This window comes from Capsicum annuum, chromosome 1, assembly GCF_002878395.1.
Source record: "Capsicum annuum cultivar UCD-10X-F1 chromosome 1, UCD10Xv1.1, whole genome shotgun sequence".
NCBI lineage: Eukaryota > Viridiplantae > Streptophyta > Magnoliopsida > Solanales > Solanaceae > Capsicum > Capsicum annuum.
Genome location: NC_061111.1, coordinates 4,344,991 through 4,358,794, shown reverse-complemented (window position 1 = coordinate 4,358,794; position 13,804 = coordinate 4,344,991).

Below are 13,804 nucleotides of genomic sequence, written 5' to 3'. Positions count from 1 at the left end.
GTAAATTAATATTTCGGAGGGACAAAATTACTTGTATACATCATGCCCCCTTTGAATGTAAACACGCAGTGTTTTCAGGCAAAGAAGTAAACAATGAGACCGAATTTTATCCCGATCATTATTCAAAGAGAGGAGTAAAAGAAAGAAGGACAATCGACTCCTTTCGGACACCCTATCTACCCAAGTCATGAGGAAATCACAAGTATCTCAAAGGGTTGGAAGAGAAGTGGACTATACCGAGTTGGAGAGTCGAGTGAGGCTCCACCGAGGTTTCGGTGCGCGGCTCTGTCATTACATTAAAAAATGAAAATTACAAGTTAAAACATAAATGAAATTACAAAATCCTATCTATACAGCTTCTGTAGGCTCTTGACTCGACTTTTATCACCCTATTCTTCAGGTGGGTTCCTGACTTGCAATTTCTTTCAACTTGTTGCTTGGCTTTCAATTGCTTCGCTTTGTTGCTTGACTTTTCATTTCTTCACCCTATTCTCCTGGAAGGCTCCTGACTTGCTATTTCATCACTTTGTTGCTTGACTTTTCATTTGCTTCGCTTTGTTGCTTGATTTTTCATTTCTTCACCCTATTCTTCAGGCGGGCTCCTGAAACCTAAAATTAAAACTAGAACGAAAATTATCCCGAACAGAAATTATAGTAAAGTAGTATTTCATTTTTGAAAGCGCTGTCCCATTTTCCAGGAAAATCCTGAACAGAAGGTAAAGTCCCATTTTTCAGGAGAGTCCTCAGCAGAAAGTAAAATCCCATTTTTCAGGAGGGTCCTGAACAGAAAGTAGAATCCCATTTTTCAGGAGGGTCCTGAACATAAGGTGAAATCCCATTTTCCAGGAGGGTCCTAAACATAAAGTAGAATTCCATTTTTTAGGAGGGTCCTGAACATAAAGTAACATCCCATTTTCCAGGAGGGTCCTGAACAGAAAGTAAATTCCCATTTTCCAGGAGGGTCCTGAACATAAAGTAAAATCCCATTTTTCAGGAGGGTCCTGAACATAAAGTAACATCCCATTTTCCAGGAGGGTCCTGAACATAAAGTAACATCCCATTTTCAGGAGAGTCCTGAACAGAAAGTAAAATCTCATTTTTCAGGAGGGTCCTGAACAGAAAGTAAAATCACATGGATATGCATTTTGAATGGTAGCTGAATTAAGTGAAGCGAATTTTCCCCTATTTCAACAAAGAAAATTTGTCAGTTAAAAACTTAATGGTGGGTTGCAGCTCTTGGCTTCTCAGGTATCCGCCCCTGAACTCGTTCCTTTCATCTCTGTTCCAAATAACTGACACTTGCCCTGTCTTGCCGCATCATTGACCCGGATCCAAATTGAGGGAAATGAGTTTTGACTCGAATAATGGGTTTCCATTTTACTATGCCTCTGAGGTGCACCTTTTTTCCAAATCTGAATGCCTCCACGAATCCAACAACCTGTCGGTTGATAGACTTTCTTTGTTTCGTGTTAAATTACGATCATATTTCTTTCCTGTGCTGTTTCTTGGCTTTTCCTCATATAATTGGAAAGACTGGTAGTAAATTTTGAAATCCTTTATTGTTTGTTTTGACACAGACTTGACTTAGAATGTAAAGAAATGATGGTGACTTTTATTTTGACAAATTACAATAAAAAGACAAAAGCCATGAATATGTAAATGAAAGAAAAGGGCAATGTCCCATATTAAAAAATAAAACTTATCTGAATACGACAACCTACTTCAATGAGTATGACATACATTTTGGGTTAAGCTGCCTGATCTTCCTATCCAAACTCCTCATTTGTTATTGAGTTCGTGCCTTTGCCACTGAGCCACTTCTTCAAACCCATTGGACTCATACATCACATTCGATTGACGACATCTTAAAAGACTTTCGCCAACAAATCTCTTTCTTTTCACTTTCACTTTTCTCTTGAACATGCCATCGCCTTACGGTGCCCGTGAGGGTTTTCACCAATAAGACTCTCTCATTTTTATTTCTCTCCACTCACCATTGCCTTATGGTGCCTGTGAGGGTTTTCACCAATAAGACTCTCTTATTTTCATTTCTCTCAAATTACCATCGCCTTATGATGCCCACGGGGGTTTTCGCCAATAAGACTCTCTCATTTTTGTATTTCTTTCCTGATTTCTTATGCTGAGGGAGACAAGTGGTACCTCATAATGTATCTTCATATCCATTGCATGCTTAGCCTTAACATTATCAAAAATTGATTTGAAGGACTTTCTTTGGTTGTAACTTGGCTTTTGGATAAGGTTAGAAAAGGATGGCAAGGGGTTCAAACGACACTTAAAGTGGGGTGGGACTTACAACTTTTGGAATCGACTAAAACAACACATTAACTCATGCCCTAGTTTTGTTGACTGGGTGAATCTTAAATCTTTATTTGGTTCGACCAAGCCTGAAATAGGGCAGCCTACGTATCTCACTCCCGAGAGAGGAGAATTAGGTTGCACGTAGTTCCAAAAGCTTATTCTTTATTTTGATTTGATTTTTTTTTAAAACTCTTTCTTTTATTCTTATTTTCTTGACATTTATCTTTGACTCTATTTTGATTCCAAAAGAGGGATATGAAAGAAAAAATAAAACGAAGCTCAAACGGGTAAATAAAGGATGGCACGATGTTTGGATAGAAGAATAAAATGCCTTCATTATATCAATCTTAAAAAAATGCAAGTACTAAACATGTAATAAAATCAATAAAGGATAAAATATCATACATAATATATTTTGACCGCATCAACATTGATAGTCATTTCTGCCATTTTGCCTTCAATATCTGTCAAATATAAGGCTCCATTGGGCAACATTTTCTTCACAACGAAGAAACCTTGCCAGTTAGGGGAGAACTTACCTTTCGCTTCAACCTGGTGAGGAAGGATACGTTTCAATACCAACTGGCCAACTTCAAAATTCCTGGGACGGACCTTTTTGTTATACGCTCGAGCCATCCTCCTCTGATACAACAGGCCATGACACAAAGACGTTAGCCTTTTTTCCTTAATCAAACTCAAATGCTCCAGTTGGGTTTTTACCCATTCATCATCATCAATCTTTGCTTCTACAATGACTCGAAGAGAGGGAATTCCAACTTCTACAGGGATGACTGCTTCTGTCCCATACACCAATAAATATAGAGTTGCCCCTGTTGAAGTGCGAACAGTGGTGCGATAATCTAGCAATGCAAACGGCAACTTTTCATGCCACTGTCTAGACCCTTGTACCATTTTTTGCAGTATCTTTTTTATATTCTTATTGGCGGATTCTACAACACAATTGGCCTTTAGGCGATGTGGAGTAGAATTTCGATGTGCGATCTTAAACTGTTGACACACTTCTTGTATTAAATGACTATTGAGATTGGCAACATTGTCTGTAATCATCGTCTTAGGAATTCAAAATCTACAAATGATATTGGCATGAACAAAATCTACCACAGCCTTCTTTGTTATTGACTTGAAAGTTACTGCTTCTACCCACTTTGTGAAGTAGTCAATGGCTACCAAAATGAATCTATGTCCATTTGATGCCTTCGGCTCAATCGGTCCAATCACATCCAATCCCCAAGCCATGAACGGCCATGGAGCGGCCATTGCATGCAACTCAATAAGAGGAGAACGTATCAGATCACCGTGCACCTGACATTGATGATACTTTCGAACAAATTGAATAGAATCTCTCTCCATAGTAAGCCAGTAATAACCTGCTCGAAGAATCTTCTTTGACAAGACATGACCGTTCATGTGCGACCCGCATACTCCAGAGTGTATTTCAACCATGATCGTCGAGGCTTCTTTCGTATCTACACACCTCAAAAGTCCTAGATCTGGGGTTCTCTTTTATAAGATTCCCCCACTTAAGAAAAATCCACTAGCCAAACGCCTAATAGTCCTCTTTTGATCGTTGGTGGCATATGCTGGGTATTCTCCTAACTGAATGTATCACTTGATATCCAAGAACCAGGATTCTTCATCGAGCTCTTCTTCAACTATATTACAGTAAGTATGCTGATCACGACTCTGTATATGCACTGGATCGATGTAGGTTTTATCAGGATGTTGGAGCATTGAAGACAGAGTGGCTAAAGCATCAGCAATTTCATTATGAATCCTTGGAATATTCCTAAATTTTACTAATATTAACCGTTGACATAGCTCCTGCAAGCATTGTCGATACGGGATGAGCTTCAAATCTCGCGTCTCTCAATCGCCTTGAATTTGATAGACGAGCAAATCCGAATCCCCCAACACCAATAATTCTTGGACTCTCATATCAACAGCTAACCTCAAATCAAGAATGCAGGCTTCATACTCTGCCATATTATTAGTACAGTAGAATCGAAGTTGTACTGTTACCGGGAAATGTTGTCCCGATTCAGAGATAAGAACCGCACCTATTCCGACTCCTTTCATATTGAAAGCTCCATCAAAGAACAACTTCCAACCTGGATCAGCATCTATAACGACTTCATCAACATACGACACTTTTTCATCAGGAAAATATTTCTTTAATGGATCGTACTCTTCATCGATGGGATTCTCAGCAAGATGATCTGCCAAGGCTTGGGATTTCATGGCAGTTCAAGTCATATATACCATGTCAAACTTGGTAAGCAATATTTGTCACTTTGCCAATCGACCTGTCGGCATAGGCTTCTGAAAAATATACTTTAAAGGATCCATGCGGGAGATGAGATAAGTAGTATAGGATGAGAGATAATGCTTCAACTTCTGCGCTACCCAAGTTAGGGCATAACACGTCCTTTCAAGAAGAGTATACCTGACCTCATATGCGGTGAACTTCTTGCTAAGATAATAAATAGCCTGCTCCTTTTTGCCTGTGACATAGCCGACGGCTGACCACAAACCCCAATAGCTTTCCAGATGAAACTCCAAATACATATTTTGCCGGGTTGAGTTTAAGATTATACCTGCGAAGCCTTTCAAAGAACTTTCTTAAATTTTTAACATGGTCGGCCCGACTTTTTGACTTAATAATAGCAACATCCACGTATACCTCAATCTCCTTATGCATCATATCGTGAAACATAGTGGTCATGGCTCTCATGTATGTTGCTCCAGCATTCTTCAAACTGAACGGCATCACTCGATAACAATAGGTCCCCCATAGTGTGATAAAAGATATTTTCTCCGCGTCTTCATCATCTATAATAATCTAGTGATATCTGGCATAACAATCCACAAAAGAGGCAACCTCGTGTTTAGCACAGTTGTCTAACAAAATATGGATGTTGGGCAGTGGAAAATCATCTTTTGGACTTGCTCTGTTCAAATCATGGCAATCAACACACACTCAAATTTTGCCATCTTTCTTTGGTACGGGAACAACATTGGATAACCACATGGGATAACGAGCTACTCGAATTACTTTAGCTTCAAGTTGTTTCATGATTTCCTCTTTGATTTTAATACTTACATCAGTTTTAAACTTCCTCAACTTCTGTTTGACAGGAGGGAATGCGGGATCAGTTGGCAATTTGTGAGCCACTAATTCAGTGTTTAAACCAGGCATATCATCATAAGACCATGCAAAAACATCCTTATAATCAATTAATGCTTGAATCATTCCATCTTTTAGCTGTGGCAAAGCATGTACACTGATTTTAGTTTCCCTAACATCTTCTTGATCCCCTAGATTTATTGGCTCAGTCTCATTTAAATTAGGATTCAGTTTGTCTTCAAACTGTTCCAACTCTTTGCTTATTTCTTCTAGTGCTTCTTCTTCATCATATTCCCCATCCTGCTTCATTACATCTTGACCAGTTTCGATTTTAAGGTCAGGCTAAAAATTTCGCATGCATGTCATGCCATTAGAATTAGTATAAAGAGAACTGTATATAAAAAAAGAAAAACAAAATATATTAGACACGAATCAAAAAGGGACATTGCATTTTATTAAATAAAAAGATAGAAGGGTTTAAACATAGATGCCAACATAACATAAACAAACTAAAATCCGAATTATAATCCTGAAATAACTCGGATAAACAGAAAGAAAAACAAAATAAACTACCAAAACTCCCTCCTGATGGGGAGAGGAGTGACTTCTCAATTATTGAGTCGTACGGCTGGACCTATGAATTGCACGTCTGCCATACTGGTGCCTTCTCCTGCTTCGACCATATCAAGTTCAATAAAAAGGTTTTGGCAGTTATCAACCAATTCAACTTCAAATTCCACATGCTTCGTGACACCGCTCTTAACAAATGATTCATTGAGTAGTGGCATTGGGCGAGGGAGTGACCATGTTTCCTTTTTCCTTCCTTTAGCTTTCTTCAGATCTTCCGTCGTAGGCTCAAATCCCATACCAAATGTGCCCACGTTCTCACTCGGACATATGGGACGAACTATACCGTGTAAAGACGCTCTCAAACCCTTTCCTGGCTCAAATCCGTATTTTCAAAGTTCACTCACCATCATGATAGAAGCGGAAGACAATTGCGGTCCCAGTATAACCTGTCATTCAAGGATACGATTCACTGGTACTATATCAAAAATTTGATAGACGAATGTCTCCTCTAAGTTATTTTCTTCAATAAGAGACAAGGGAGAATCTTCGCCGGCGGACAAATCTCCTTCATCGTGAATAACCACTTCTTGGCTGTCATGCTCAAACTTAATCATTTGGTGCAGTGTAGATGCAACCGACTTGGCCTTATGGATCCACGGCCTTCCCAACAACAGATTGTAAGAGGAGTCTATATTCAATACTTGAAACTCTATGGCGAACTCAACAGGCTCTATGGTCAACATTAGTTCTATTTCGCCAATAGAGTTTGATTTTGCACCATCGAAAGCCCTGACACATACATTGTTGGGCCTGATCCTGTCAGCACCAATATTCAACTTTTGCAAAGTAGAAATAGGGCAAATATTTGCACCTGAACCTTCATCAATCATAACATGAGTGACGTAGAAATCTTCACACTTCACTGTAATGTAAAGGCCCCGGTTATGCCCTGTACCTTCAACAGGCAATTCATCATCAGAAAAGCTGATCCGATTGACCTCAAAGATTTTTTCCGACTATTTTCTCAAGATGATTTATTGTAATCTCCCTAGGAACATATGCTTCATTTAATACCTTCAGTAAAATATCACGATGCTCCTTGGAGTACAACAATAAAGATAAGAGGGAAATTTGAGCACGGGTTTTCTTCAACTGTTCTATTATTGAATACTCTGGCAATTTTATCTTTTTTAAACATTCTTTGGCTTCTTATTTGGTTATAGGCTTTTTGATAGATGACGGTCCACTCACTATTGGCTTGGACTTTCTTAAGCTTTCAGGCATGAAACATCTTCTTGACTTAGTTAAACCCCCTACCTCATCTACATCTTCCTCTACTTCTTTCCCATGATAGGTCATCATAGTTCGCCCATAATTTTGGGGAACCATTTTCATATCAACTATCAGAGGTTAGGTCACCGGTTTGAGGACAATAGGTGCTGCCAGTGCTACTTTCACCGTCAAGATGGGCTGACTCAGAGCTCCTATCACTGTCAACTTAGGTTTATCCTAACTTAAATCAACGTACCCTCAGGAGCCTTGTACTGTGATTAGGAGTTTCTTTATGCTTTCTTGGGCTTTATCTTCTCTCATTCCTTTTTGGCTCAATGACATTGCTTTCAAAGACTCTGCTACATTCACCGATTTCTCCGCAATGGTCTGTACCTTGACAATAGGCTTATAACACCTTGAAGACTCTTTCCCATCATATATCAATTCTAACATATTAGTTTCTGCATGGGTTGGCAGCGTGTTCTGGTTAATGTTTGGACCCTCCGGAGCCTGGACCAGCATCTAATTTATGTCAATTAAATCTTGGACAGCTCTCTTTAAATGCCAGCATTTCTCGATATCATGGCCTGGCATGTCAGAGCAGTACGCACACCTTAAAGAATAATCAAAATTCCTCGGTGGTGGATTTAAAAGCCTTCCTTGGATTGGGCTTAAGACCTTCAATTTTCTCAACCTATCAAACAGGCTAGCATACGACTCCCCAAGAGGTGTGAATTGATTTTTAATCGCCTTCTCTTTCTTATACTCGGGCCTAGGTTGAAAACCGAGTCTGGAGGGGTTTTGGTAATTCGGTAGAGCAAATGGGTGATTTTGTGGAGCTTGCGCGCGCCACTGTGGGTAAGAAGGGGTTTGGGCATATGGCTTCGCACTATATACTGGGTACGAGGGTGGTGGAATAGAATATAAAGGGTTTTGTGGAGGGTAGTAATGGTGGGGAGGATTATATGGAGCTTGGGCGTAGACTTGGGCTTGGGATTGGGGATAGGGGTGAGGTGGTCTTTTGGGATAGGAATGGGTTTCAGCTACGACAGTCGCCACGTCCTCTTTCTTCTTTTTACCTCTGAATGCGCTGGATCCACCTTAAATTGCTTGTGTGGTGGCTTTTAATGCGACAAAACTCATTATTCGGCCGGTCTTGATTCTGTCCTCTATCATCTCCCCCATTTTGAGGACTTCAATAAAAGACTTTCCCATTGCCGGAAGTAAATGTTAAAAATAGGTCTCATCCTGTGCCTAAATAAAAACCTCTACCAACTTACTTTCTTTCATTGAAGACTTTACCCTGGCGGCCTGTTCACGCCACCTTATCGCGTATTTCCTAAAACCTTTAGTGCTTTTCTTCTTCATGTTGACCAAGGATTTTTTGTCCGAAATTAGGTCGATGTTATACTGAAAATGTTGAACGAACTCAGAAGCTAAGTCATCCCAGCTGTTCCACTTGTCGATATCTTGATCGATAAATCATTCTGAAGCCAGATCAGAAAGACTCTCGCCAAAGAAGGCCATGAGCAGCTCTTCCCTTCCTCCTGTAGCCCTTAACTGGTTGCAATAACGTCTCAAGTATGCCACGGGATCACCTTGCCCTGCATATTTCTCGAACTTAGGCATTTTAAAACCGAGGGGAAGGTTTATGTCTGGGAACATGCAAAGATCTTTATAGAAAACACTCCTACAATCTCCAATTCCCTACAAATTCCTCATAGCCTGTTCTAAACTTTTCAACTTCCGTGTTATGATTTCCTGTTCCTCTGTTGCAACAATTTTCTACGTATCAAATAGAAATGCAGGTGGCTGAGTGTACCCATATAGTTCATTCATTCTCAAAGTAGGCTCCGGGGCATAATACTGACTATCTGGCACCTTCAATACTGGCTCACTGGAAGACTTAGGAAGCCCCATTGTGGGATGCACAGCATATATGGGAGCTTCGGGTGGTGGCGGAGCCACGAATATTGGTGTGATTGGTGGCGCCGGCTGAGCAGCGAGTCTTGATTGGAGAGCTGCCGAGGGCACACCAGAACTGCTAGGATAATAATGTCGCAGAGTGAATCCTGGCGCGTGCTCACGTGACTCAGTAGGAGCAGAGAATTCTGCCTGAGAGAGCGGTGGGCAATTAGAGATATTCCCAAGACCTTCAGAGAGCGGAGGAGGAGGTATTCCGCTAGTCCATGCTAGGTGAAACTCTATCAATTGTTGCCTGAGCCTTACTACCTCATCATTGTGTTCTGAACTTTCTTCCCTGTGATCCTGATCTGGGTCAATGAGCGAATTGTCAATCTCCCTGCTAGTCATAGCGAGCTTTTCTTTGGATCTAGTGAAGTATGGGTGACTAGCCAGAGTGCTGCAAACCTACCATCGTTATCTGAAAGAATATGCTCATCAAAGACGATATCCGTTAGGATTAGGACACACAACAAACATGGGAATCACATTGGTAAAATTGTCCTAAATTCATGTTCATTTCTACCAGCTTTTGAGGGTAGCGAGGTCATTTTAACATCATTCCGATTTTTATCTATACTTATTTTTATCTACATTTATTATTATTATTATTATTATTTATTATTATTTTTTTTCTTTCCCTCCCTCTTTTTTTCTTTTTTTTTCGTATCAATCTCTGTTCTTTTCCTTTCTTGTCTCATCATCCTTTTTTTCTTTTCTTCTCTCGCTATCTACCTTCATTTTATCATTCTTTATGGCTTTTGCTTTTCTTTTTAAAAAAATAAAAAACAACAAAACAAAATGATTAGATCGAACCCAAAAGCAGGTTGCCTATGTATCATTACATCTTGCGTAGTTCGGGCAGCATATGCATAACCATTACATAATTGAATTTTTTTTCCGCGAAAACGAAAACAAACAAACAAAAGAAAGACGTAACCTCATAATATATGATGAAATAAAGAAACAAAACATGCAACGAATTTAGGACTGCTTTAAAAACTAAACAATAAATACAAAATAACATTCTAGACCCCTAAGACGACATACGTGAAATTACTGATAAAGACTCTAATACCAAAACAACTTGACTCCGACTTAAAACTGACGCCACCCTACAATGACAGAAACATAAAAGACTCAAATTGAGAAAAGATAAGAAATTCTCTTTCAGACTAGTGCTCTGCGTGATGACCCTGGCTGAGATGGGCCTGCCTGTGAAGTTCTCTTTCTCTCATTCAAACTTTGTAGCATATCCTGTAAAGACACCCTGATATTAGGGAAGAAGCTTTGGGCCCATATTCCTGCCTCATGAGGAGTGCACTTGGATAGATTATTCTGACACCTTTCTACCGTCTTGAACAAATCTACTAACTAAACTCTCAGTGTCTCCACTTTAGACCCCGTACTTTCATCCTAATGGTCGTCAACTATGCATTCTTCCTGTATTCTCTCTCTAAGCTGCGCTAGTAAGGGTTGACTGATACCCCAAGGGATGGATTGAAGCGAGACCCCATATCCCTGAGTGTATCCCGGATTATCCAAACTTTCTTTGAGAGTGTCCACATCTAGCTTTGTTGCATGCTTCCAGAACTGCTCGTATTTTCTTTCACCTAAGGCTTGGTCCTTGAAGTACTCAACATCCTTTAGAAGATTCACTACTGGTGACACGTCCAGCGGCCTACCCAACTGGCGCATTACCCTAGAAGGACTGTATGGTCTAGTTCAATTAAGCCCTAACATAACTAGAAGGAGCTGCATTTGACAACTAAACAAGATTATCTTTGCTCGAAGCCACAGAAAAGTCCACAAAATGTTATCCTCGATTCTTGACTCAAGAAATTCAATCCAAGCATCGACTCCCACAGGTAGCGAGAATTTATCCAAACGCAACCTGAGGTCCATGGCTTTCACTCGATTGGGAATACAACGATCAACCACGTCTGGTCTAACTAAAGAAGGCGCATGCAAATGCTCCATTATCCATAACTGCAATATCAGGTTACTGCCCTAAAAAAATCGCATCACCCCCTTCACTTCGGTTAAAGCCTTATATATTTCTGTTAAGATCATGGGTATGAGACTGAACCTGCCCTTTTGATTAATGCCCTTGTCATTTTGATCCTTATGAAATAGAGTCATCACCACAGATTGCAAACGTGTATTAATACGTCTTTCTTCTAGCGGAAACACTAAAGTACCTAACAAAGCGAGGGTGAAGACTTCAAGATGCTTTCTCTCCTACTTCTCCTTAGTCATATGAAATTCATCCCAAAAGCAATCAAAACCTTTCGAGGGCCCGAATCTAGCGAACAAAAAATCTAAGGAAACCCACGAATCACTTAAACAACCCAAATGCATACCCTTACTTTTTAAACCACAAGAATGCAAAAACCTCATGCCAGTATGATTTCGTGCTCGAATTATATCCTTCTCGATATAGGGCAAATGCAACAAACCGGATATTTTTGCCAAAGTAGGAGTAATTTCACATTCCCTAAACCTGAACACCAAACTACTTGGATCCCAAAAGGTTAACAAAGCCTCTATTAAATCTGGACGAGGTTCCGTAAGATCGCCTAATATTTTAATCAATTTTTGCTGATCAACATAGTTAAACATTTCCCACCACTTGATTAACTTTTTGGGCACCTTGACAACCATCAGGACTCTAGACTTGGTGGACAAATTCATCCTGTAATAACACATAAGACGTTATCTCAAAAATTCGACAGGAGTAGAAGATTCCCAACCCTTGGGATTTTTGACACGAACATATGCTGATGGGACAGACCACTTCATGACTCCAATTTGCCGAACAGAAGTACTGAGAAAAATCAGTCTACTTGGCTAACAACTCTAGATTACGGGGTGAGAGACCTAGGCTAATAATAAGACAAAGGCCAACACAAAGATTACTGGACCCACCGAGGGTTGCCTACGTATCCCAACCCGATGAAAGGGAATCAGGTATGCGTAGTTCATCCAGATTGGACAATTAACGATTAACTAATAAATTGATCCTAACTTAAGAGACACAGCCAAAAACAAACGAATAAAAACTTTTTTGATTCTCAACTAGACATTTCAACTAAGACTGACACCACCAAATATGAAAAAAAACTTTTTGGTATTTTTATTTTTGACAAATAAGTAGAAAAGGCAAACAAAACCCTCTTTTTTTTTGAATTTACAGTACTTTGAGAAGACAAATGCAAAACTTAAAAAAAATCTTTTTGAGTTTTGGATCGTGAAGGAAAAAAGCCATAAAGAACTCGAAAATAAACTACGACACCCCTTTTGATTTATTCTTTTTGACTCACTTTTTTTCTATTTTTTTTCTTCTTTTTTTTCTTTTTCGTTTTTGCCTACACACCTTACTCCTAATTTTTTATTTTTTTTCAAATCAGTCCGTCAAATGACCACGTTACCCTTAAAGATTCAACAATTAGCATGTAGGGATGCTTTAAAGGTGAGTTTCCTACAAAGGGCCATGTGGGTCCCGCTAGGTCTCAATATGATGCACATAAGCATGACCTAAAGGCTGACCTACGTTGTGGTTCACTAACAAGGCTGTTCGGGGGAGCGTATGGTTGATGGTGACTGCTTTGCTTTCTACCTACTCCATAACACCGATGGCTCCCCCCCTAAAATAAGGGTGACTCAATTAGAGGTCGTGTACAACACGTGTACTATGGACTTATTGTAGAAAGAAGGCCTGGGGGTAGACACATGATGCCAGATATAAAAGCGGTAACACATAGGATAAATATTGTAGACAAAGAGCACGAAAACGCACAACAGTGATAACAATAATCACAAACAATGTTTATACACCCATAATGCCAAACAAAGCCGATACGACTCAAAAAATAAGCTTGAATTCTGAAATTCTCCCCAGCAGAGTCGCCAGAGCTGTCACACCCCTTTTTTAACCCAAAAAGATTGATTTTAGGTTTGAAAGGGTTTTTATTATTGAAGTGACAAAAGGTGAAAAGTTGTTTCGAAAAGGATTATTTGCATGCAAACTCAGAGTCGCCACTTGACATAATTGGGTGTGCCAAGTCACCTTTGAAAATCCTTTTCAAACGGTTTTGACTGTAAAACTGAGCCGCGAATCGAATTTTCGGCTAAGGAATTTTATTGACCGAGGGAAAGGTGTTAGGCACCCCTCGATCCCATAGTTTGACCACGGTCGCTTGGTGAAGCGTATCGGCTTATTTGACACTACGAAGGTATAAACCACACAAAACATACAAACACAATCAATCAAACAAACAAAACAAAACAATCCAAAATTTAGTGTCCAGTCCAATTATACAGTCCAAAAATAAGAAATGCGTAAAAATAAATCCTACTCTAAATTAATTCTAGACCAATGCTCTACCCGACGCCTTGGGCCTTCATCACGAACGTCCTCCGGGTACAAGATACCTCGGGGCATTTCCCGGTGAATAAATATATACAGATACTTCGGGGCATTCCCCGACCGAATTATACAATTGATTCAAAAGTGATAAAATCAAACCATTCAAT